Source organism: Manis pentadactyla, chromosome 2 (assembly GCF_030020395.1).
Source record: "Manis pentadactyla isolate mManPen7 chromosome 2, mManPen7.hap1, whole genome shotgun sequence".
Taxonomy (NCBI): domain Eukaryota; kingdom Metazoa; phylum Chordata; class Mammalia; order Pholidota; family Manidae; genus Manis; species Manis pentadactyla.
The window spans coordinates 158,604,462-158,628,264 of record NC_080020.1 but is presented as its reverse complement, the minus strand read 5'-3'; the positions used below and the strand labels follow the sequence as shown (position 1 = coordinate 158,628,264).

At 48.0% G+C, this 23,803-nt stretch overlaps 1 long non-coding RNA gene across 1 annotated transcript; it reads right to left on the bottom strand.

Moving 5' to 3' along the window:
* Positions 1 to 666: 666 nt before the first annotated feature.
* LOC130682547 (uncharacterized) lies at positions 667 to 23,410 on the bottom strand. The gene is made up of 3 exons (XR_008995763.1): positions 23,177 to 23,410; positions 20,489 to 20,694; positions 667 to 2,309 (listed from the first exon to the last, which is right to left on the bottom strand). It is a non-coding gene; the product is annotated as an uncharacterized LOC130682547 (long non-coding RNA).
* Positions 23,411 to 23,803: the final 393 nt, after the last annotated feature.

The following is a 23,803-nucleotide window of genomic DNA, read 5'->3' as shown; positions in this document are numbered from 1 at the left end:
ATTGGAATAAATTCTAGGAATGCAAGGCTAGTTTAACATTAAAAAGTTGATTTACATAATTCACCATATAGACAGACTATCCTGATATTCCCAGAGGTAAGTGGGGCCCGGGGAAGTTTCCTTCTATGATTTGCTGGTTCCCAGTGGCAATGATCTTTGTTAAGAATAAGATCGCAGTTCTGGTCCTATGTGAGGCTATCTCAGCGGAAGTTACATGAATTTTTCAGAGTGTAAAGTTATGATCCATGAATGCACACCTTATTTTGGGAGACTTTGACCCTTAGGAGCCCCTCTGCAGCCCAAGTACCAGTGAGGGACCATATCCTGCTGAGGTGCCCTCGTGCTGGCTGGTGCGGGGGAGGGCTGGTGCTAGGGTCACTCTCCACAGGAAGGCCTGTGCAACTGTGTGGACGCTAGTTTTCAGATTGTGGGCGTAACAGTCCCAGTAAAATGTCAGGAAAAGAAACAGTCAGGAGCCTATTGGGCAAGGGGTAACAAGGAAAACTGCATGATGCACATTTGCAGGTAGTTGTTTCTATCATGCTTGATGGTTATCAAGGAAGGACTCCTAATGTCCACCCTCCTTGCTCAGCACACGTGCACACACGTGCGCGTGCACGCGCGCGCGCGCGCGCGCGCACACACACACACACACAGGCCAGGTCCACGAAGGGCAGTGGGGGGGAGCCAGTCATGGTCGCAGGCCCTGGAGTGAGGCTGGGCCAACCGGAAGCACCAATCAAGCCACCAAGAAACCAGACTTCCACCCTAAGTTCAGTGCTCAACGTCTTTTCGGCTTTGGTCAAGTCCCTTCTCTCCTACGAACCGCGGTTTGCTCCTTCATAAATGAGAAAATTAACTATGCTCCAAGATTCCTCTAGTTCTTCATCTCACGAGTCTGTAAATCAAGTAGTACTAGCTCTTGAGATTGGAAAAGCTGCATTTATCGATTTTGACCACAAGAGGGAGATACGAGATCGTTCCGAAGGCTGGGGTTTTCATTTATTTTGTCATTCTGGACTGGGGCTCTTGGGGCTTTAATTTATTTGGTTATTCTCGATTTGGTCGCTAGGGTGCGCTCTTGCCCTGGCTTAAAACTGACTGTGGTAAGGCACAAGAATTCTTGGATTTTCTCCATTTTCCTCATCATCTGTGATTATCAGGGAAAGTCAGGGAAAGCTACCTTTTCCCCTTTAATAATATATCAACAAAACCTCTTACAGAACTCTTTTAAGAGGGAACATTGCAAATAATAATCTCTTGTCTTATGTGATTGTAACTGTGACATTCAGTGCTACTGATATGATATTCATTTAAAAATGATTAGAAATCTACACTTTCTGTTCATCTCAGCATTAGTTATATTAGGGACAAATTAGATACTAGCCAAGAATCCAAAAATAGAATGGTGGGGAGAAAGCACAGGGTTCTTTTAAATAATAAGTCACTAAAAAATGATAGTAATAACTAAAAGTAATGACATTAGAGAGACTTACATATTGTTGAGTGAAAAAAAATGAAGAAAAAATTATTGTATTTCAATCTTGACTATACATACACATATAAGGAAAGATAGGAAGGGAATAAACCAAAATTTTAGCGAGTCTATGTTGAGTGATTATCAGTTGTAATTTTTCTTTTTAATGTTACAAAGCTTCTCAGTTTTCTCATCTGGACTGATCATTACTTCTGTATTTTAAAAGAAAAATTAAAAAAAAAACAATGCCATTTACCTTCCAATAGATTTTGTTGGCCCCTCGTATGTGTATTTCTGGCATCAGCAAACATTGAACACCTCCTTGGCCTCATCCACTCCTTGGCTCTACCTTTAAAACACCTGTGATGAAGATGTCTTCCTCCCTCATCTAACCTAGTATGTGTTTGGTTTGTTCTGCTTATGATAACGTTTCTGATAGGAAGATAGGAAGCCAACGTCTGCCTCCTCTAAGCCCCGCCTGTCAGTTCAGTTCCACTTCTGACACAAAGGCGGTGGCAGAAGTCCCCCAGCTGGAGGACAGCTCTCATGAACCCTCCCTGTCCTTCATAGGTTCTCTTCTCCAGGCTAAATAGTCACCATCGATTCACTCATTCTGTTAATATTTAGGGGCCAGACATTGTGCTAGACCCTGAGATTTAGCAACAAGCTGAGCTCAGATCTACTGAAGGGTCAGACATGCTAACCAGTGATTTTACAGTGGGTGTCACAGCTTCCATAGCAGTAAGCCAGGGGCCCAGCAGCACATGAAGAGGCATCTCTCGGGACTAGAAAGGTAGAAAGGCTGCTCCAGAGACAGTTTCTCAGCTGAGAGCTGGAAAGAATAAAAAGGGAGAACCGTAAGAGTGGGGTGTGGCAGGGAAAGCTCTGGGGAGGCAGGAGGAGGACGCACAGAGGCCCAGAGCGGGAGAGCAGCCACTTTGGGGAAATGCACTTCACCATCCCTTAGGTCTTCATGAAGCTCTGCTTTGTCAGGGTAGTTCCACACTGAGAGCTAGTTAAGGGCAAAGACTCTTTCATTAATTTTTATTTCCTTCCTTTGTCTATCCTAAACACTCTGCCCAGTGCATGGAACATAGTAAACCACAACAAATTCTTGTTGGATGAGTGAATAAATAAACACAGTAACCCTTGTGCAATCGGATGAGGGCTACACAGTGTAGCGATGCCATCTGCCTCTGTTTAAATATGGTTCTTCAGTTTTCTTTCTGTTTTAATGTAGATGTCAGCATTCAGTGGTACAATCATCGTCATGTACTTGGACTCTGTTTTCATCCATTATATCATTATTGATCTCAATTGGCTCACAATGTAATGCTCCATCTTTCTTTCTTCTCTTCAGTTTCAGTTAATTCATTCATGTACCAGGGAATGGAGCCCATGACATAAATTCACAAGTAAGACTCCCCAGATCTGTAACTTTTCTCCTGTGAGTCAGCCACTCTTAGTTTCTTGAGTACCTTTCTGGGCAGAGTCTATGCCATGAGGATGTGTGTGTGTGTGTGTGTGTGTGTGTGTGTGTGTGTGTGTGTGTATGTATTTTCTTCCCACTGAGAGCAGCAGAGTAGGCCTGTGTGCCAGGCAAGAGTTCAAAGCAGTTGGAAAAGGAGATGAGTTGTGAGTTCCCAGCATACAGGGCAGCTACCACCCCAGGGCCCAGCAAAGGTGGGGGGTGCACAACGCAGTTCACAGCAAATGAGCGTTCGGTCTCACGTGCCTCGTGACCCTGGGACAAAGGGCTCACCCACCTGCCTGCACAAAGCATCCTGGTTCCCTGTTCAGCAGCAGTAAAGGACAATTTCACCCTGTGCCAATCTGTACAGCTACCCAGGTGTTTTTCACAAATTAGAAACAGAGGCTGAGACATAACAGCAGAGTGATTTCTTTTTTGAATCATTTTTAATGTGATCACAAGTGGTAGTGTGAATCAAATAGACAGTGCGGACCCTCAGAGAACTTACAAACATTAGTTTGTAACTAACAGATAAATGGAAATATGCTATATTGAAATTCAAAAACTTCATGTGCTAATATAGGTAAGGGGAGACCAGATAAACATTTTAAGCAACCACAAACTTGCCACAAACCAACAGTGTGGTGTAGCTGTAGGCTGACTTCTTAAGTATTTCTTTTTTAAGAGACACTGCCTAATTACTGTAACTTAAATCGCACTTTAAACCAGGGACTTCCAAATAAAATGTGTTTGGAGAGTAGAAAGTTTGCTTTCTATATTATATGAAAGTCAGCATTAGGAGCTACAGATATTTAACCAAAAGAAGACAAAGTTTAAAAGTGGACATATTCAGCTAGTTGACCAGTCATTTGAGAGACTGTATAGATGTATTTGACATCATTACAGGGCATAGAAGGAGTTCAGGGGGTGAAACTTACTGGAAAACCAATTTTCATTCAGCACACAGACAAAACCCCTTTGAAATGGAGCTGCCCACGGTGAGTGGGCTGTCCCTAAAGAGGGGTCCTCATGAGACTCTGACCATCAAAATGTGATGAACGATCACACGTTCCTACTGGAATAACACAAAACTTACACAACTAGATACTAGATAAGAAGAATTTTCTTTTATTATGAATCTGTCTTGTATTTTTCCTTTCCCTTCCCTCCATTTAGTCAGGGATCTGACTCTGTTTTATTATCTTAAGGAGGCAGTGTGTGTTCTGGCAGAAAGAAGAACTGACTTTTGTTTCCAAAGCCAAAACTGAAAGAACTTGCAAGGTTTGAGGAACAGGGAGAGACAAAAGAGCAACATAGTGTTTTTGGCTTTTTTATGTAATTGGGGAAGTAAGCAGGGGTGGCCAGAGGAGACACATTCAGTATTAGACACCACACTGTAGAATTTCTCTCGCCTAGTACTAACAAAATTATAAAGGCCAATAAAAAATAACAAATGGCAATCAAAGAAGGAAGGGGGCATAGGCTAATACTAAATCAAGGAAGCTGGTGACTCAAGAGGAGAAAAAAGAAGATTTGGGGGAGAAACAGAGAGGGGCAACTCTGCTCAGCTCCTAACCCCTCCACAGCACCTCCAAATCCTGAGGATTTTCACTAATGCACAGAGACACAAACAACACTGAGGGGCATCCTCCTACATCCCTCTCCTTGCTGACAACCAATGCAAATGGCTTTACAGCCGAGACTCAAGGATGAGCGAATGCTGGGGCGCACTTTCTCTAGCAGAAACCAAGGCTACACATTGAGTTAGGAAAGTGCTCCAAAGCCCCGGTGTCCTCCCAGGCTCACACCTTTTCCTGGCGTATGACATGGGAAGACATCTTAGGACAAGTGCATCCCAGCATTCTAACTGGTACTCAGACCTCCTCAAAGGGGCTTTCCCCAACCCTCTCTCCATTTCCAGAGCCGCCAGAAGTAAACTGGTGGTGTTAATGCCCTCCAATCAAAGATGACCGGGGAACATGCGTGCAGCTGCACAAGGGGGGTTTATTGCCTGTTGAGTGAGGACGAATACACATGGCGGGGAAGCAGGAAACTGAACTGGAGAGTGAGTGGCTCACTGAGATGGGGTTTGGAGGGGCTTACAGGGTCTGGGGTGTGTTAGGTGCTTTGGGAGAGGGTTTAAGGAAAGGAGGCTTTGTTATGAGTTAGATATTGTTCCAAAGCAGGGCAATTCTAGGATTAAATATCTTCATTCATCTTACCTGAAGGATGGAGAATGATATTAAAGTTAAAGCTTTAATTATTGAAAGCTGTAATCGGTAAAGGAAGTCAAGGTTGTGGACGGTGAAGAACCAGCAGGCGGGATTCCTCCCGCCAGCATCCTCCCCAGAGCTCCTGAGGGACTGGCGGTCTGACTGATACGTGTGAGTTCCCTGTGTGCAGTAGCTGTTTCCTTAACGTGGTTTACATTCCATTCAAGACTGCGAACTTCCAGAGAGCAGGGTCCATATGCTCTATAACCAGTTCCCACTATGCACAGGACGGTGGACTTAACATAATGTCTCCTTTTTTTTCTTATATCTGATCAAAGAAGAAAATGGAGTCATCCTGTCTTTTGGGGAGGATGAATTAATATCCATCAAAGGATCAATAAACAAAGGGTCAGTGAACAAGTCACTTGTGTTTTTCAAGTCTGAGGCAATCGACTCTGTGCAGCAGGGTCAGAGAAGCTAAATGCCAGATGGATGTGCACCCCTTGAAGACCAAGAAGACACCCTTAAGGGAGGGCCTGGAAAACCACAGGGCTGTGGGGAGTTGCATAAGTGAGGAAAAGGAAAGCTCCTAATGGTTGGGATGTCTGAGAGTAAAACAAGGGCAAGGGCCTAAATGGTAGACTGGTGGGGAGATGGGAGGCCGCGTGAGTCTGCCATGACTGGGAGAGGCTGGGTGAATGTCAGGGAGGACTGGGTGTAAGGAGTGGCCCCAGGGCGCCAGGGCCAGCACAGGCGCAAACAGTGCTGCTGAACTGACACAGGCCCCTGGGCTGGGCCAGTAGCCAGGATGGTGACCAGCAGGCAGAGGGGCTGATGACAATGGCAGAGGTGACCCCCAGGGCACCGGCCCCCCACCTGTTCTCAGGACCTCCACATTTGGGCTGAGTAAGTCTTCCTTATGACCCAGGGGCCAGACTTTCCAATGGCTTGAATTCTCAAGGAGCTCAGTTTAATCTGCACAGTAGTTCCTACAGTTACAGTTACATGAACTGATATAGAATGTTAGAGACAAATACGATTTTTCCAGGGTGGTAACTGCCTTTTTAAGTAATGATAATTGCCTTTTTAAAACAAGTTAATATTCTCATAATACTCTTTCTCTCTTTTGGTGGTTGGTCAAGCCAGACTATTTTAGTCACACTTTTAAATAAAGAATCAAATCTTGGTTTCCTTTCTTGGGTTAATATTACTTCCAGTTGCTATTTCTTTTCTTGCTTTTCTCACCATTACAATTAGTTTTGTGCAAGGGCTGACTGATTTGCTGATTTTCTAACTACTTTAATTACTTGGTTAGGTGTTCCATGGAGGATTTTATTTTTCTTTTTAAAGTCTGCATTAATGCAACATATTTTACATTTGCAACTATTTTCTCCACATCCTGTATGGTCGCTGGTTTTCTGGCATATCTATCATCTCCAGACAGTTATTTAGTGTCTCATTCATTTTATTTATGACTATGGAGTTACTGGGTATGCATTTTCCTTGTTTGGGTATTTTTTGTGCTGGACTTTGATGGTGCACTATGTCCACATCTGAAATAAATAAGCAAACCAACCTCGACAGTGGCCCCAGGCTTTGCCTGCTGGAACGCTCAGTAGGGACCCTCCACAGGAGATAAAAGATGGCTCCTTGGACCCCCAGGATGAGACCCCTTTGAGATATGATCCGAGAGAGTGCCCTGTCACCCATCGTCTTCAGACAAACCCTCAGAAAACTCCACCAAAATTCCTGAACCTCAGTAACTGTGAATTTAAAAGACTCAGTCTCCTACAGGGGCTGGGAAACTTCTCAACCCTCAACGCACATTAAAATAGCATTGTATGCTCCTTTGAAAAGATCCCTGCCTGGGTCCTACCAAAGACCACAGAATCAGATCCCTGGGGGCGGGCCAACTCCCAGGTCTACTGTCACCTGCAACCAGAGAGGCCTGGGAGCCACCAAACCAGGCTATCTAAGGTCCCCTTAGGAGCTGCAGCTGCTGAGGAGCAATTCCTGACACCTGAGACCTGGGGCAGCAATGCTGGCTGCAGGGGCAGAACAGACAGTAGGGAAGGATGGCGACAACAGAGGGCCCATTGGATGATTGGCAGGAGTGGGGTCGGGTGGGCTTGAAGCCAAGTGTTAACATCCATCCGTCCCGTTGTGGCTCTGCTTTATCCAGCTTCTCTTACTACGTGTGACAATGGGCCAAACTGGTTTTACAAACCTGATTATTTTGAAACAGGTATTGGGTTTTTCTTTCAAAAACAGAATTATTTTGTTTGTCCTTTCCATTTTATTTCCTTTAGGCATTCTTACCACTTGGGGGTTATTTCTCCTTGACAAACTTTCAAGGCTGCCAATTGAGTTGTTAAAATTGCAGTGCTGTCTAAATTATGGAAATTAAGTTATGGGCTTTCTGCTTGGTCTATTTCCCTAATTCTGGAAGCCTGTTCCCTGTTCCCTTTACTCAGCTGTTAATGACTTCCGTTTGTGTCTGGGGTTCTAATTATATCACGTCCTTCATGTACTGAGAAATGAAGTCTTTTGAGCTTTTCAATAGAAGAGGTGTGCATCCAAATGCCCTGAGCTAGCCCTGAGATATTGGGCACCCCTCTCCCTGGACCTCTTCCCTAGCAAGTGGGTGGGTGGGAGAATGACCCCAAGCCCAGTTTGGGGTGGTAAGGATGTGGGGAGGAGGGTCCTTCAGCTGCCCTTCTATGCTCTCCCAGCTTCCTCAAGTTTAAATCACACCACTTCTGCATCTGGAAAACCTACTCTGAAAACCTTTCTTCCTCTCTTGCTTTCCAGCTCATTTGATTGCCCCCCATCATCCTTTCCTTCTTTCCTTCCCCTCCCTCCCTCCCTCCCTCCCTCCCTCCTTTCCTCCCTTCCTTCCTTCCTTCCTTCCTTCCTTCCTTCCTTCCTTCCTTCCTTCCTTCTCTCCCCCTATCTTTTGCTTTCTCTACCTATTATATTTAGCATGAAAACCTGGGCTGAGGAATCCAGCAGCTTATTTGGGTCATCACAAAGTCCAAGTTGAAATCTCTCCATTTCATTGTTTTCTTGATGTCTGATCACAGTTCTGGATTCACAGCTACCAGCAGGAAAAATTTCAGGGTTCTCCTCCTGATTTGGCCAGGACCAGAAACATTTCAGAGAGATTCCAGGGATAAGGTATTTGTCAGTAACAGTGGCTCAAGCCCTAACTGCAGATAATCCCAAGGGTGGCGTCCTTCCTGCCTGCAAGGGGACCCTGCTCTGCTGGGGTCCTACTGCTTCCACCTCCACCAACTGCCCTTGCTCGTGACCTTGAACATGCTCTTCCAGTCAGATGATTCTAGTTGCAGGTGTTGAGCTGAGCCTGCTTCCTCTTCTCACAACTCTGCATCACACCTGCTGTCCCGTAGTTCATCCCTGATGCCCAGTCTGATCTAACACCGTTCCTACAGCAGCTGACCCCCGTCACCACACACAACCAGGTACAAGTGCTTATAAATCACTGGTTGTGAGGGCTGAGGGAGTCCTTCTTTCTCTGTCTCCTTGGAATTGCTCTCTTTGTGGGTGGGGGTGGGATGGGGAGATGCAGATGGCCCGTCATTCTCCAGCTACATCTGGTCCATTGCTGAGAGCAGCTAACTCATTGTTCCATCCAACGTCAGGTATCATTTACCATCCGTCAGCTCACGTGAGGTCACACCCTCAACACTTCTCATAATCTTCCAGCCCAGCCCACGGTTATCCAAATTGATAAGGGGACAGGCTGATTATAAACACATTCTTCCACCATCGCAGGGCACAGTAGCAGGGGACGCTGGCTGGTTTGGGCCACAAGCATCCATTGCCCCTGATTTTGGCATAACAGCACTTGACGGCTGTCTTCAGGTGTGTTCCCTGCCGGCTCCCAGCCTTGTCTTCTGAGGGCAGTGCTGACTCCAGACGCTGCTCCCAGGGTGGGACTGTGACCCATGCCGGATCAACCCGAGCCTCACATTCCCTTGGCCACAGTGATTGGTTCTGGAGTCAAGCCACATTTGAAGTCACCCCTGAGCTCTGTCACATGAACCTGGTGTCTGGGAGGGTGCTCCTGTGTAAGGCCAGTTGCTGGGCCGCGGGAGCCCCACGCTGGCCTCAGGTCTGTGAGCAGCTGGAGACTTCTGGGGAGGAGGCATTCATGAGGTGGGGCGGGGCAGGATGCACGAAGGCAGGGTACAGCCACAAGTGGTTACCAGAACGTGCCTCCAAACCTGCCCAGCCACCAATCCCGGGCCCAGGGCTCTGACTCCCTTCCCATCTGGGCCTTTTGTGCTCCTATTTCCTTCATGGCAGCCACACAATCACACAGTCCCAAGCGTGTCACTTTCTGAGTCCAGGCTTGCCTGGGGTGCTTCAGTCTGCTTTCTCCCTCCATAGCCCCTAAGCGGTGGCCAGCCCCCACCCACGTCCCCCTCTTAGGGCTCCCACAGACCCTCTCGAGCTCACACCTTAACAGCTGAGACTGCGGTTCCCGACACAGCTGTCATCAGCTCTAGCAGAGCACAGAGACACTGGGTGACAAGGATGGGACACCCAGTCTTGGGCCACCCACAGCACTCCTCACTTTGGCCGTGGGCTCTACCCCAGCCCCAGCATTTTATCAAATTCCCCAGATGATTCAGTGGGCAGCTATCCAGCATGCAATTTCTGGGGAGGCTCTGAGCATGGCTCTCTGTAACTGCTTGTTTAATTTAACAGGAAGCCCAGACACAAACACACAGAGCTTCACGTGGCAGTGCAGACGATGTCCCTCCCTTTCTGACCACCCCTCTAGTGGTTCCCATTGTGCAAGGAAAACCTAGAAGGCTCTGCATGATGTGTCCCCGGCCTTCTCCTTGACCTTCATCTGGAAGCACACGGCACACGGAGCCAGCCCCCCGGCCGTCATTCCCTCGGCCTGCCGGGGAGCCTCCCTTCACATGCCCAACTCCTGCGCACCATTTGGTTCGTGGCACACATGTCCCTTCCTCAGAGTGGCTTTCCTTGGCCTCCCCAGCTGCAGCAGGCCTCCTTCCCAGTCAGTTTGTTTCACATTATAGCTCTGAACAATATCTAAAGTCATCTTGTTTTTCTGTATGTGTGCATTTATTACCCATCTCCCCAGGAGGCACAAAACACATCCCAGAATGTCAGCCTGAAGAGGACAACCATCCTTTCCTTTCTTTCACCTCTATATCCTTGCACTTAGAGCTTGAGAGGCAACTGGCGCTCAGCAAGGACCACTGGGTGGAAGCATTTCCAGCCCCCACAAAAATGCCAAATTCTACCACCAGGTGGCAGCACACGCCGGATCAACTGCAGGCTCCCTTCACCCGCTGGAATATGCAGTCTGGGAAATCGGGAGATTTCCACTTATTCCATCCTTCACATCTTCTAGAGAACCCACAGGCAGTGAAGATCGGCTATCAAACCATCAAAAAGGAGTTTAGGACTTTAAACCCTCCCTGCTTAGCCATAATTGTCCTCTCTTAATAATGGGCATGTTAATAGTCTTCCCAAATATCTGGCATCATTTAAAGACTGGCTGCAAAATAATTTAAAAGGAAAGATTCCAAATGTTTCAGAAATAAAGAGCCTGGAAGACTTTTTAGACCTGAGGATAGAGATCAGTGTTTTGCAAGGAAGTGAGTTAAGGATGGGGCATTAGGACCTTCTAGCTTACTGATGTTGATTGGTCAGCTACTATATATCTGATCAGGTTACTGAGCATAATTGGGGATATAAATATGAAACAAGTTTGTACCTTCCTTGCCACAAATAGGCTTTACTACTACTACTAAACTGTAATTGTAAGGTCCTTTATTTTTTATGAATTTTTCCTCTTCCTTTGGGAAGACAAACTGAACACATGAAACCCTAAAGTTTGGTAATTCATATAGTTAAACATTAAGATAGCGGCATGGGAAGGTAACAGAAAAAATGGCTTGGAGAAAGAAGACCTGAGTTCAAATCCAGCTTGGGTGTCTGTCAATCACTCAATCCCTAAGTACCTGGTTTCAGTGACCAGCTCTGGGCCCCACCCACAGCTGATGCTCTGTCCCTGTTTGTTGAACAAATGGGCACATTTGTAATGATAGCATAATACGGCCCCTGTGAGTGCAGGGATTAAATGATCATGAATTAAAACAGTCTTGGTACTTTATACAATACTATGATATATTTTGTGTATTATTATTAAAAGCTAATTTTAAGGCAAAACAATAAGAGCCTGAAGAAGGAATGGAGGGGTCATTGTGCACTGTGGGTCCCAGGGAAGGCTTCTGAGAGACAGGGAGGGGAGACAATACCCTAAGCCCTCTCCTCCATCGGTGCCCAGGAACTGCCCAGCGATCAGGAGCACACCTTGCCCTCGCTGAGGCGCGGAGGCCAGAAACACTTCCCTCACGGCCAGGTCTTCCCCACATAGCCCAGAGCTTTCCACCAGGTTGGATCTAATCATATTCCTGGTAAGACTCCCTCCCCCACCACCTCACTCATATTAGCACCCTCAGAAGGGCCCTTGGTCCACTCAGAATCTTATTATAGCCTCTATAATCATTATAGTTATGACTATGACAATCATTATGAGGAAAATCATGCAAATGCAGCAAAGCAGAGGAAGGAGGGGACCCCGTGGCTGTGAGCAAAGTTACCCGGCCAGCACTGAAAGGGGAGCAGCATTGGCTGCACCCCCCAGGCTCCCTCCCCATACACAGGGAGTAGCAGAGGTGCAGTAAAACTGTATCACCATTGGAGAAATCCCATTCCTCGCCTGCCCTGCCCAGCCTGAGCCATCCTCCTTTCCCCAGTATTGCCGGGTCCCCTCGCTTCCTCTCCACCCCTCCGGGACTGCCCTCACTCGGGCCCCTAACACCTTGACACCTTGCACCTGGATCATTGTGAGAGCCCCACCACCCAGCTCCCAGCCCAGAGCAAAACCCTCTAGTGAGGCCCCCAAAGGGTCTTCCCCAAATTGTTGGCCTCATGTCCCTCCCCTGTTCAAGGCCAGCAGGAGCTTTTCATTGTTGAGGGAATATGTTGAGGCTTCATCAAGCCTTGAAAACCTTTACAGACTGGCACTACTTTGTCCCATGCAGCCCCCAGAGAGCCAGGCAGACCCCCTCTACCTGCACACACAACACCTGTCACACGCATGCCTCTGCCTGACTGTTGGGAAAGGTCACAGAATCTTTCTGCCTGACTCTCAAAGCAGTTCAAGCCCTGGCTTAGACTACCTCCTCCAAATAGTTGTCAGTGTTGGGATTCTTCTCTCTTCCACCCTTCCAAGTATTTTATTTGTCTTTAGGATACCCTGACTTGGCTTTGAACTACTAAGCTCCCACTGTTACTTCCCTCTGATCTACAGTCCTCGGAGCTCAGGGTCTATGCCTGAGTCACCTCCCACTCTAGTTTTCAGCACCAGAACCTGAATAAACATCTGGTGAGCTGATAGTGTATTTCATCGCCTCCCTCTGATTTGCTCTTGCCTTCACCCTGTGAGATGACTGCATCTGGGTAATGACCAGGAGTGCTGCTCATGGGCAAACAGGGGCCAGACACTGCAGTCTGGGCCAGACACCAAGTGATGGAACCCTTCACAGAGCCAAGCTCCACACAAAAGTAGCAAGGGTGGGCCCCTCCCGGGCAGCACACCGTGGTGGGGAAATGCCTTGGGTGGCACCCGTGAGTCATAATAATGAAGCACACTGCTTAAGTATCCAGACCCTGTGTCTGGACCCTGGTTGTATCGTGTATACCTAGACATCCTGGGACGTTTTTGGACCCTTGAATCTGCTTTCTCCTTTAATAGAAATTTCACAGAATTGCAGAGGGTACATTAGATAGCATCAGATATCTCACATTGAATCAGCACATTCTGGTACACGGTGCTTTGTTGTTAAATGAGCGCTAAGAGCATTGAAAAACAACAGGCTCAGATTTCTCTTTTGCGCCTGGGAATGGTGCTGAGGAGTCCAAAGTACCAGACCAGAAGGAGGGGCTGGAAAAACATGCCCTGGTCATCTGAGCACATTGCCAAGATACCAGGCCACCCATCCGCATTTCCCAGGCATCAAGCTGCTGTCATTTCCTCCCCCATGCCCTGGGAAAGTGCGCAGATTGATGTCATTCCATGAGCCACTGTCTCCTGTTCTCAGGCCCAGTCATGACCCTCACTTGCTATTTTATGTTCAAAGAGCCAGGTATTGGCATGTTGGATGCGGGCTGCCGGGTGATGTAGGCACACAGATGAGAGCAGCTTGCTCAGAAATGGCTGCAGCCAGTGCGTGGGAGAGAGGCCTCCTTCCTCCTCTGAATCCAGAGAACTATTAACTAAAGGTAAATCCAGTCACTCAAATAGGAGGCAGAAGAGAGGGGGAAAGGAAAGAGAAGGTTCCAGGTGACTGGGAATCAGCAGAGACCCACTTCCTAGGCAGCAGCAGCAGAGACTTAAGAGTTCACACTCTGAAGTTAGTCTGCCCTGGTTCACGTTTCTGCCCCTTCACGTCCAACTGCACGGCTTTAGGTAAGTTATTTAAGCATTTTGCAACTCATTTTCTCACTTGTAAAGAAAAAGTACTGCTAGCATCTGTATCACAGTTGAGAGGATTGGACGAGATCGTGCACATGAGGGTCAGCACCACACGGCATACATGGTAAATGCTCACTTGGCTGAGGGGCTGACAAGGATGGTGATTTGATCCCGACAGACTCAGTGAGTACTTTTGTTCCCATTTCACAGTTGAATAAACTCAAGCTTAAGAAGGTAAGTGTCTTGCCCAAGGTCACATGATCAGTACATTGCAGATCTTCTAACTCAAGTGCCACTCTATTTCTGCCCAGGACCTCGGACAGTGATCCAGACACTTCAAGGAGCTGGGGCCAGAATGGACAATCCTGGGAAATCAGAGGACAGGAAGGACCCAAACCAAGAACAGCTGAGCCTCACAGCCAGGGGAAACATTAAAATAGCCAAAGCATTGCACAGAACTCGGTAAGGCATGTCTGCCCAGGAAGTCTATGTGCTAGAAACCGCCAACTTCTACAGATTTAACCACTCTCCCCTTGCCAGATTTGTACACCTGAGGTCGTTTAATTCATGAGAAGTCTTACTGTAAGAGGCAGGTGTGAGGTTTCTTCTAGGAGGAGCCCAAAGTCTGTGGGTTTCAGCAGCAAAAGCAGGGAGTTTCTAATCTTGCCCAGGACTATTTCAGGCAGGCCTGAGCTGCAGAAGAAGACCACCTCTCTAGGACCCCCACTGATGGGCAATCATGCTACCGCAGGTGAATGTTCAGTGGAAAGATCAAGGCAGTATTTATTGGCCAGCTTATTCAAGGGCCTGCGGTCAGGACCTGCAGCTGGTGTGTATTGGGATGAAGAAGAAGGGGTGAACTGAGAATAAGAATGTGCTGAGATGTGGCACTCATCACCCTTTGGTTCTTGTTGTCATGTCTCTGGGAGCTTGCCCTTGGCTTGTCCTTGCTCTGACCTTGGCCTGCAGTGATAGCATGCCTGTCAAATGAGCAGAGGGAAGGTACCATCCTTCCCCTGAGTCTGGCAGCACCCTTGGGCAGCCCCCCACCTGTGGTTCTTACGAGGACCCTGAGAGGCACTGCCAGCAAGTTAACCCCAGATACTCACAGGGCTCTCGTAGGGCATCCAGCTAATGCGCAGAGCACCGTAGCTTCTGAGCACAAATGCTGTGAGTCCCTCACAGTGCCACATGTGGGGGTGAGGGGCACTGGAGAATGGGGAGGGGTTCTGCCAGGTGCATCCTGGGACAAGGGCCAGCCCTTTGCTTCCTGCTTCTCCTCCTCCTGCAGGGGCTCCAAAGGGAACCAGAAGCTGGGCCCCGTGTGGCATCTGCTTGGATTTTTCTGGCTGTCACACTCACTAGCTCCTCTGAGCAGAAGAACCAGCGACGACATTGTCAACAGAGCTGGGGCTTTCTTAAAGAAGACCTAGAATGTAGGACCAGCTCAGCTCCCTGCTAGCCATGGATGCTGGCAAGTCATGAAATAACTGTCTCCTGGGAGTGGGGAGGTGGACTAAATGACAGTGGGAACATGAAAGGACCTGGGTGGTACCTGGCACGTTACAGGTGCCAAAAAATCATGGTGATGAATAAATGAGAAAATATGTGCCAAGTGCCTGTCACAGGGCCTGGGTTCATGAACGTGGCTACTGCAGGTATTTCTGACCCACTTTAATCCCTGGGGCAGCGTCCATCCAGCATCCTCACCCAGAAGCCGCCCTGTTTGTCCACCGTGACTTCCCCCTCCCTGTTCCCCGACACCCACCCACTGCCTCTGCTCCCTCACCAGGCTCCCCGAAAGCCCCAGGCCACCCGCCACCCAGGGCTGAGCGTGGTCTCCTGGCATCCTCGCCCAGCTGGGCCCTGGCCTCTGAAGGATCTGCCAAGTCTGTCTGGCAAAACCCTGAGTCCCACCAAAGGGCCCCATCTACCACCTATGTCTTTCTCTTGAGTTGGGCACAGCTTGAATCATCTCATGTCCGTTCTGAGCACATTCTCCAGCAAAGCTATCCAAAATCTCCAGCCCCGCAAAATTCAGCCCGGGCCTCCCTTTTCAGCCGGTGACTTTCGCCTCCCTCGTTTCATGAGTCAGGGCCCTGGGATGAGCACCTTCCTGCCTCCCATGAGGGAAAACCCACAGACCACACCGCACAGGGCTGGGCGAGGCGTCCGGAAGGCAGGGGCCCGGGGCCAGGCCTGCTGCCTCCCGGCCCAGGAGCCCAGAGTGGGAGGCGAGGCCAGTGAGGCGGCCCGCTGCTGCTACTCAGGGAACCCACGTGCTCATGCCCCAGGCTGACCTTTAATAACTATTTCTTATTGTTTTCAAGACCACCCCAAGAGTGCTCGTGCCCTGGATGCAGGCTCCACTCTCTGCCATCTGGACTCCACGTTTGGGAAGGAAGTGAAGAGAGGAGACTGACCCGGCTCCTATAACCCAGGTAATATACCAGTGATAACCCAGGGCCCTGGGGAGGAGGTGGGGGCCTCTGGGCTGGTTCAGCCCCGCAGATTTGTCCTGAAGAAAAAAGACTAAAGGAGGCACAGGGCAGGTAGGAGGGTATAATCTGGTGGTCAGGAATCAGGTGTCTTCAGATGTCATAGCCTCCAAAGCCCTGTGCCTTCCAGGTTGATTGGGCTGCAGGGCACAGCACAGCCAGAAGCACCGACGTCTGCTGTCCTCAGGGATGCCAGCGCCGGCCTGGCTCCCCTCGGCACACTCACATGAGGAATGGGAAGCAGACTGGCAGCTCTGTCCCTAGAGGAGACAACCAGAGGCCAGGGGCGAGGACCTGGGGGCAGGAGGCCTGTAGGACTGTGAGCTGGGGCTCCCCTGTGCACTACGTGTGAGTCAGGAGCAGGACCCACCAGGCTGCAGTTTGAAATTTGGAAGTGGGCCCAAATCAGTGGTCTCCAACTTGGGTGGGCATCAGAATCATCATCTAGAGGGCTGTTAGCACACAGATGGCTGGATGCCCCCCCTGCATGTGCACACGCGCGCATACAAGCCCACACACACACACATGCACGTGTGCAAGTTTCAGATTCAGCAGGTCAGGGTGGGGCCTGAAACTGCACTTCTCACTTAGGAACAACTTCTTCCAGCTCTGAGATTTCAGGATTCAGTTTCCAAGAAGTACATCAATAGGAAGAGGAAATAAAAGCATAATGGAGCATTTTAGAAGAAAAGGAGAAATCTCCAAACCTTTAACCCAGCTTTGACCATGAGCGGGTGCCTGCATGCCCAGCAGGAGGGGGCAGTGGGCCTATTGGGACTGCTCGCTCCTTCCTTCTGCATTCAGGGTTTCTTCCCATTTGGTTCTCACTGGATTCTACATCTGAGACCATATTTCATGATGCCAGCTGCTTGAGTCTGTAATGAAATACTTTATGTGAAAGCGTTTTGAAAATATGAAGTATAAGACAGGAAGGTTACTTTTAACATATGTTTGTATTTTCTGCTTTATCTCCTTCAAAACAGCAAATTACAATTGCAGTAAAAGGCAGAGATTAGTTGATGAGGGTTGGATGGGATGGAACTGAACTGATCTGAATTAAGAGTTGCATTATCCCCACGCCTGGTAACCAAAGGCTGAGTGAATGAGTGTGGGGCAGGAAGCCCAGGGCTGTGAAGATGGGGGCACTGCCGTCCCTGAGGACTGGGAAGTGGACACACCACGGTGCGGAGCACGCATGCAGATGCATGAATGCCATGGAGACCATCCGAGGACCTGGAGCCACCTGGAGACGTGGCCTTCCAGACTTGGGACCCTGGACTCTGGCTGCCCAAAATGGAGACTGTACTCAGGACATTCAGCAGCCAGGTCCCAGAATGAGAGCTCAGGCTCCTGGACCCCTGGCCAATGTCTCCTCCACCGTCCCCTCACCTTTCCATGGTCTCAGAGTTTCTTCCCAAGAGTACAGCAGAGCACCTGGCATGTGGACTGAAGCCCTCTTCATTTAGGTTTTTCATCTTTGCATAGTCAGCTGCAGCTTCCAGTCATCTACCCCAGCGCCCCTCCACACCCAGAAGTGTGGAGCTCTGTAGGGACTGAAAGTCTGACTGAACATGGTTTGCTTGTGAGCCATGTCACCTTTGACCTTGGGATGACCAAGTTCCCTGCCCTAGGCATATGGCTCTGAGGGCCTTGCTCCGGGCATCTAAGACATGACTACTCCCAGGAGATGAGGAATTTAAGGGGTGCAGGGACAAGCCCAGCTGGAGCCCCCTCTCCACCTGGACCATGCTGCAGTACCCGTGCCTAAGCCTGGGGGCGGCATTGCGGGAGGGCTGCAATGGAACCCAGGATGCCCATTCTCCTGCCCAAAGCCCCTCAGGATTCAGGCTGGAGCTGGGAATGGTGGGGAGGCAGGCCTCACACCTCCCTATAAAAGTGAATTAAGTGCCAACCTCACAAAGGGATTACATTGAGTTTGTATTGAGAAAGAGGCTAAACGAAACTACTCAAGCCAGAGTTCTGACAAGCCTCTGGGCCCACTTCTGGGTCTGGTAGAGGAGCCCAGCCAGGTGGGTCCATGGCCTGCAGAGCCCTGGTCACTAAGGAGCCCCCGCCTTGCTGGTGGAACTGTCCCACGTCACTCAAGGGCCCTTCTCAGAGGGGTCAGCCACACTCCTCACCAAAGTTGTTTCAAGCCAAGGTCCCAGTTACTGCTGACAACACCTGTAAGTGGACTGCCAGCCAGGGTGGCGCCAGGCAGTCCAGGCTCAACAACACCGCGACCTTGTCCTGACCTCTGCACAGGGAGAGGTAGGGCAGCAGCCCCAGGGGAGCCCACTGGGCAGTGTGGGGTGGGAATGAGGGCCTGTTCCATGGGCATCACTGGAGTTTAAACAGGCAGAGGTACTGAACTGTTAGTACCAATCAAATGCAAGTGTTGGATTTGGGTGCAAAAAATCAGCTGAACAAGTATCAAATGGGAGTGACCCCAATTAACTAGATCATTGAGACCTCAGAGTATCAGCATATCATAAGTTTATAAGAGCCAATAGGCTGTTAAGACAAAAACAAAACCAGAAAACTAATACAACCTTAGGCTGCATCAACAGAAGGATAGGATTCAACATAGAGGAGATGAGAATGGATCAGGCCAAAATCTGATGTATTGTGTTCTGGTTTTGGTAGTACCTTTTAAGGTCATAATTAGAAACCAGCAGGTTCTCAAATCAGTAGAATGGTATGGTGAGGGGCTTGGAAAGTAGCCTTTTTTTAAAGAATTTTTAAGGCAATGGCTTTTTACTCTAAAGGAGCCAGAAATTTGGGAGATTTCAGAGCCACCTTCTAATATTTGAGGGGTTGTACTTGAGAGCTCTTGCTTCAACTTGGGTATTACAATGGTGTGCTGGCAAACACATCATATGGATAGAAATTGACACAGCCTTTTGGGAAAATAATCATGTTCCTCAAGGTCAAGGCCCTTAAAAATCCTTCCACCCTTTGGTCCAGGACTTCTTTTGCCAGGAATTTATCTAAAAGAAGTAATTGGAATGTGGCAGAGATTTTCCTGCAATGATTTTTACTGCCATGTTAATTAGATTATTGACAAGTTAGAAACAAGCTAAGTTTCTGATAGTAAAGAAATGGCACACCCATTTTGATTTGTATTTCCATGCTACAGAAAATTTGGCAACTGTTAAAAATATGACTTCAAGACTAATGAAATGAAAAATGTTGACAACGTAAGCAATAAAGAATGAACTGGATAAAAAACCTTTAGTAAATATGATGCTAATTGTGTAAAGCACATGCATGCCCACACCTACACAAATAGGAAGAAATATACCAAAATGCTAATAGTGCCGATCATTGCATGTTATATTTACTTGTGTTTTTTCATGTCCATTTTTCTGTTTTTCCAATTTTCTGCAATGCATACATATCATCTTTGTTATCAGAAGAAAAAGTATTAAAAATATTTGGAGAGTGGGGGGGACTTGGTGAAGGGGGGAACCTAGTAAACATAATGTTCTTTCTGTAATTGTAAATTAATGATACCAAAATAAAAAATTTTAAAAAGTCATTGTCTAATCCAAAGTCATGAAAATAAAAAAAAAAAAAATTTGGAGAGCAATGATGTGTTTAATAGGTGATACATCCAGGGATACACCAGTAGCAGGAACTGAGGCCCCTGTCACTATGTCCAGGCTCGCATGGGGTGGCAGGTTGAACGAGAGGGCTGCTAAGTGTGAGAATCAATAGGATGAAAAGGGAAGACGACATTTACTGAAGACCTGTTAGGCCAGTCTCCAAATCTGAGATGAGTCAAAATAACTCCTGTAATGACTGAAAGCTGTTAAGAGTTGGAGCTAGGATCTGAGTCCAGGACTTTCTGCCTTTCAAGCCCATTTTTAAAAAGCCTTCCCCCTCCACAGGTGCCAGGCCTGCTTAGGCACCTGTCTGTATGTCCAGCCTGCATTGCTTCCTGGGATTAAGGAACAGGTAGGAATCCTTGCAACTTGTTCCAGAGACTTGTCTCCTGACAGATTTGTGAAGCTTTAGGGTGGAGACCTCTCCGGGGTGGAATGTCATCTGGGAGTGGCTAGAACACAGCTGGCTTCCAAGACCCCAGTGTCCCCTCAGCGCCAAGCATCTTGGGCACCATTTATCACGTGGATCAACATTCCAGCTGGTGGGCTCCCTTTCGAAGTCTGTCAATCAGTGTCCCTTTCTATCCCTGAAGCAAGAAGCTACACTCAGAGGCAAATCAACCATCCAAGTGTAAAATATCCTATTTTCTCCCCTTCCCTTTGCCAGCTTGCTCACCTGCAGCCATGTCGCTAAGGTGTCACAGCACAGAGCCCAGATTCCTCTCACAGACCACAGTACTCAGCATGCCAAGTAGGCTGAGAGGCTTGCGGTGTACTGGGGGACCATCAGGAGACCCAGACACCAAACTTGGAGCAGTAGTACATCTGTCTCCCACCAACTTTGGACTTCTGGGGGTCACTGAGTGCACAAGTTCTTGTTTTCTGGAGGGACAGTCAATGGGTCCCAGAAAAAAAACAAGCATCAAATGTAATAGTTCCTAGAACCTTCTGAGCATTGAAGCATTCCTGAGCTGTCAGCTACTGCTCCTTTAACCTCCCTCCCCACACTGGCTGCTCAAATGCGCGCGCACACACACACACACACACACACACACACACACGCGCGCGCGCACATACACGCCTTCCCCATAAGAGCTCTGAGTGTCAACTAATTTGAACAGATCCTGCCTCTAGCCAGCAGAGCATGGAGAGCAGAGGTTGTTTCCAAGAAAGTTTTGCTGTATGTGGGAGGTGAACGTTCTCAGGCTCCACTAGGAGGACCCCTGTTGTCCTACGAGACATAGATGGACAGCCTCTATTTGCAGGCACAAGTCTATCAAGAGACACTGCACTAAGGGCCAATGTCATTTACATAGTCTGTCAAGAAATAAATGTTCTCTTATCTCAGGACTGGGTGGAGAGAGGGTAGAGGCAACAGTACATTTCTTGTTTTCTGATATCCAGGAATTTAAGAGTAGCCTTTAGCAAGACACTTCATTGCCAAACTCCATGACATCACCTCCCGAGGATCTAAATATTCCCCTTAGAACAACAAAACTAAGCTAATAACCTGCTATGTGTCTCCATCTGTATGACCGTGGGAAGTTCATCTGACATCTTGGGATGTCAGTCTTCAACTTTATAAAATGAGGCTGTGATCTCTAAGACACCTCCCAGACTTACACTGTATGATTCATCTTGACTGTGAATTAATCTAGACCAAGGGTTGGCAAACTACAGTCTGCTGGTCAAACTCAGCTCTTGACTATCATTATAAATAAAGTTTTATTGAACACAGCCATGCCCATTTGCATTTTCTATGGCTGTTTTTGAGCTATGATGGCAATGTTGAGTAATTACAATAGAGTTAACCACAAAAGCAAAAATATTTACTGTTTCCTTTTTCACAGAAAATGTTTTCCCACTCCTGGCCTAGACCATTAGAGACTGGGATGGCTTGGGTTAGACAATGAGAAACCAGATATTCTGTAGGGACCTCACAGCAGTACATTCACAAGCTGGGAATCTATTTGTATTTTCAGCCTGATCCACCTCTTGGGATCACGCAGCAAGCAGCAAACTTATGGAACGTGTTAAGTAGAACTTCCTTGTCATTGTCCTAAGCTGCTGCTTCTAAGCTTCAGTGAATGCCCTCTTGGCAAGCACACCTGGCTCCCCCAACTCTGTTCCCTCCACTACCCAGTACAATTCCATCACATCCCTGCCCACACTTCCTTTTTCCAGATTTTACTGTTTTTTTTTCTTTTTTGGTCTGTTCTCAAGCAGAAACCTCTCCCTTGCTTTGAGTATTTTGTTTGCTCTTCCATGTCTGGATTCATTATGTCTCCTGAGAGCCTCTGACCAGAACCAGGCACTTTCAGGAGCAAACTGTGGTTTCAAGCAAGGAGGAAGTTTTGGCCGTGGGGCTTAGGGATTGAGGGCCACACTCTGTGGACAGATCTGGGTTAGAATCTTGACTCTTGAACCTTCTGGTTACATGGCCTTCACAGGTAAGAGCCAGGCCACCTCTGTAACTCTAGGGTGGCTGTGTGCAGTGGTGAGCTGGTGAGACCTGGGCTCAGTGCAGAACCTGAGTGAAAGTGCACTCAAGATGTGTAGTGGGCTGGCGACGCTGCGTGTGGAGTCCCGTCCTCAGAGGGGCCACCTGCGACTTCAGCTGTGTGTATGTGCAGTTAGATAGAGATGCCTTTCTCACACAGTCATGCATACATAGATATAAATGTATGTATGTATATTTATGTATTTGTGGTAAGTGTATATGTACACACACAGTTGTATTATATAGACACATATTTACTATATATTCTGCCTTGTACACACACATTTATTTTTCCTTCTTTACAATATATTTAAAACCAACAAAACTGATCTTGTTTCCCAACTGAGCACTGGGCTCCTTGTGGGGATGCCACCTCACCCACCTTTCTGCACACTTGAGGGCTAGTGTGGCATGCCTGTCTGGGTAAAGGGACCCTGAAGGTCACCAGAAAGTCCAGAAAAATTGATTCCAGTAGGATTTAAAGCTATAAATGAGGAGCTATAATTGCTTAATAAATGCTTGCGAATTCATGTCTGAAGTTAAATGGCTCTCAGAAGCCTTGTTTAAAAGTTATTTAGCCAACATTTATTGAACACCTACAATAATCCAAACCCTTCAAATAGGACATGTCCTTTGCATGCCTAAGTATTAGTTTACAGCTCATTAGCCATCTGACAGGGCAGCTGGGAGGGCAAGGGTTGAACAGAAATGTAATCCTGGAGTGTCCCAAGCCATTGTCACCAGGAGATAATGCAAGTCTGTGTGTCAAGGAAAGCCGGTGAGAACATGTTTCCACTCACAAGCACCTAACGTCTATGCCACATTTAGGAAATAGAGAATAGCCCAGTCTTTCCGGGCACCTACCTCCATCTCCAGCATCCTGTGAGTACAGCTGGACTGATTTTCTCCTGAGTCAGTTACCTGGGACGGCCTTGCCAGCAGCCCACCTGCTCCTTACCTGCAAGGGCCACAACAGCAGGTATTGGCCAGAAGGTGCTCTTGTCCCCAATCTCAGAATCTCAAATGCAGACACCCCAAGGAACGTCATAAGTGGGCCAAGAGGAGCCCAGAGGAGCCCAGTATCCCCCACCTCAACCTGGATTTTAAAACCTGAGTGTTTTAAAAAGCACAAAAGTTTCCAAAGGCCTCTGCTAGGGCTCCCATTACCCGTGAGCAGACCCCTATCTCTAATAGGGATCACACATTAATGACAGAGACAAGTCCTCAGGAAGATTAAAGGCCTTGTATAATTAAAAAGATAAGAGCAGGCCTGGGAGAAGGAAATTGGGATTCAATTAACACGAGCACTCTCCCCCCACCCTCCCGCTATCAAATGTTCCACTCAGAAGTGCCTTCCACTTGCCGGGAGTGCAGGGTGAAGGGCTCTTATTTATGGCCTGGCTTGAGTTGGGCCTGGGGCCTTCCTAGGCTAGGGAGTTGTTTACCTAGAGCTCAAGAGGGGAGGGGAAAGCATCACAAATCCTGTAGCAG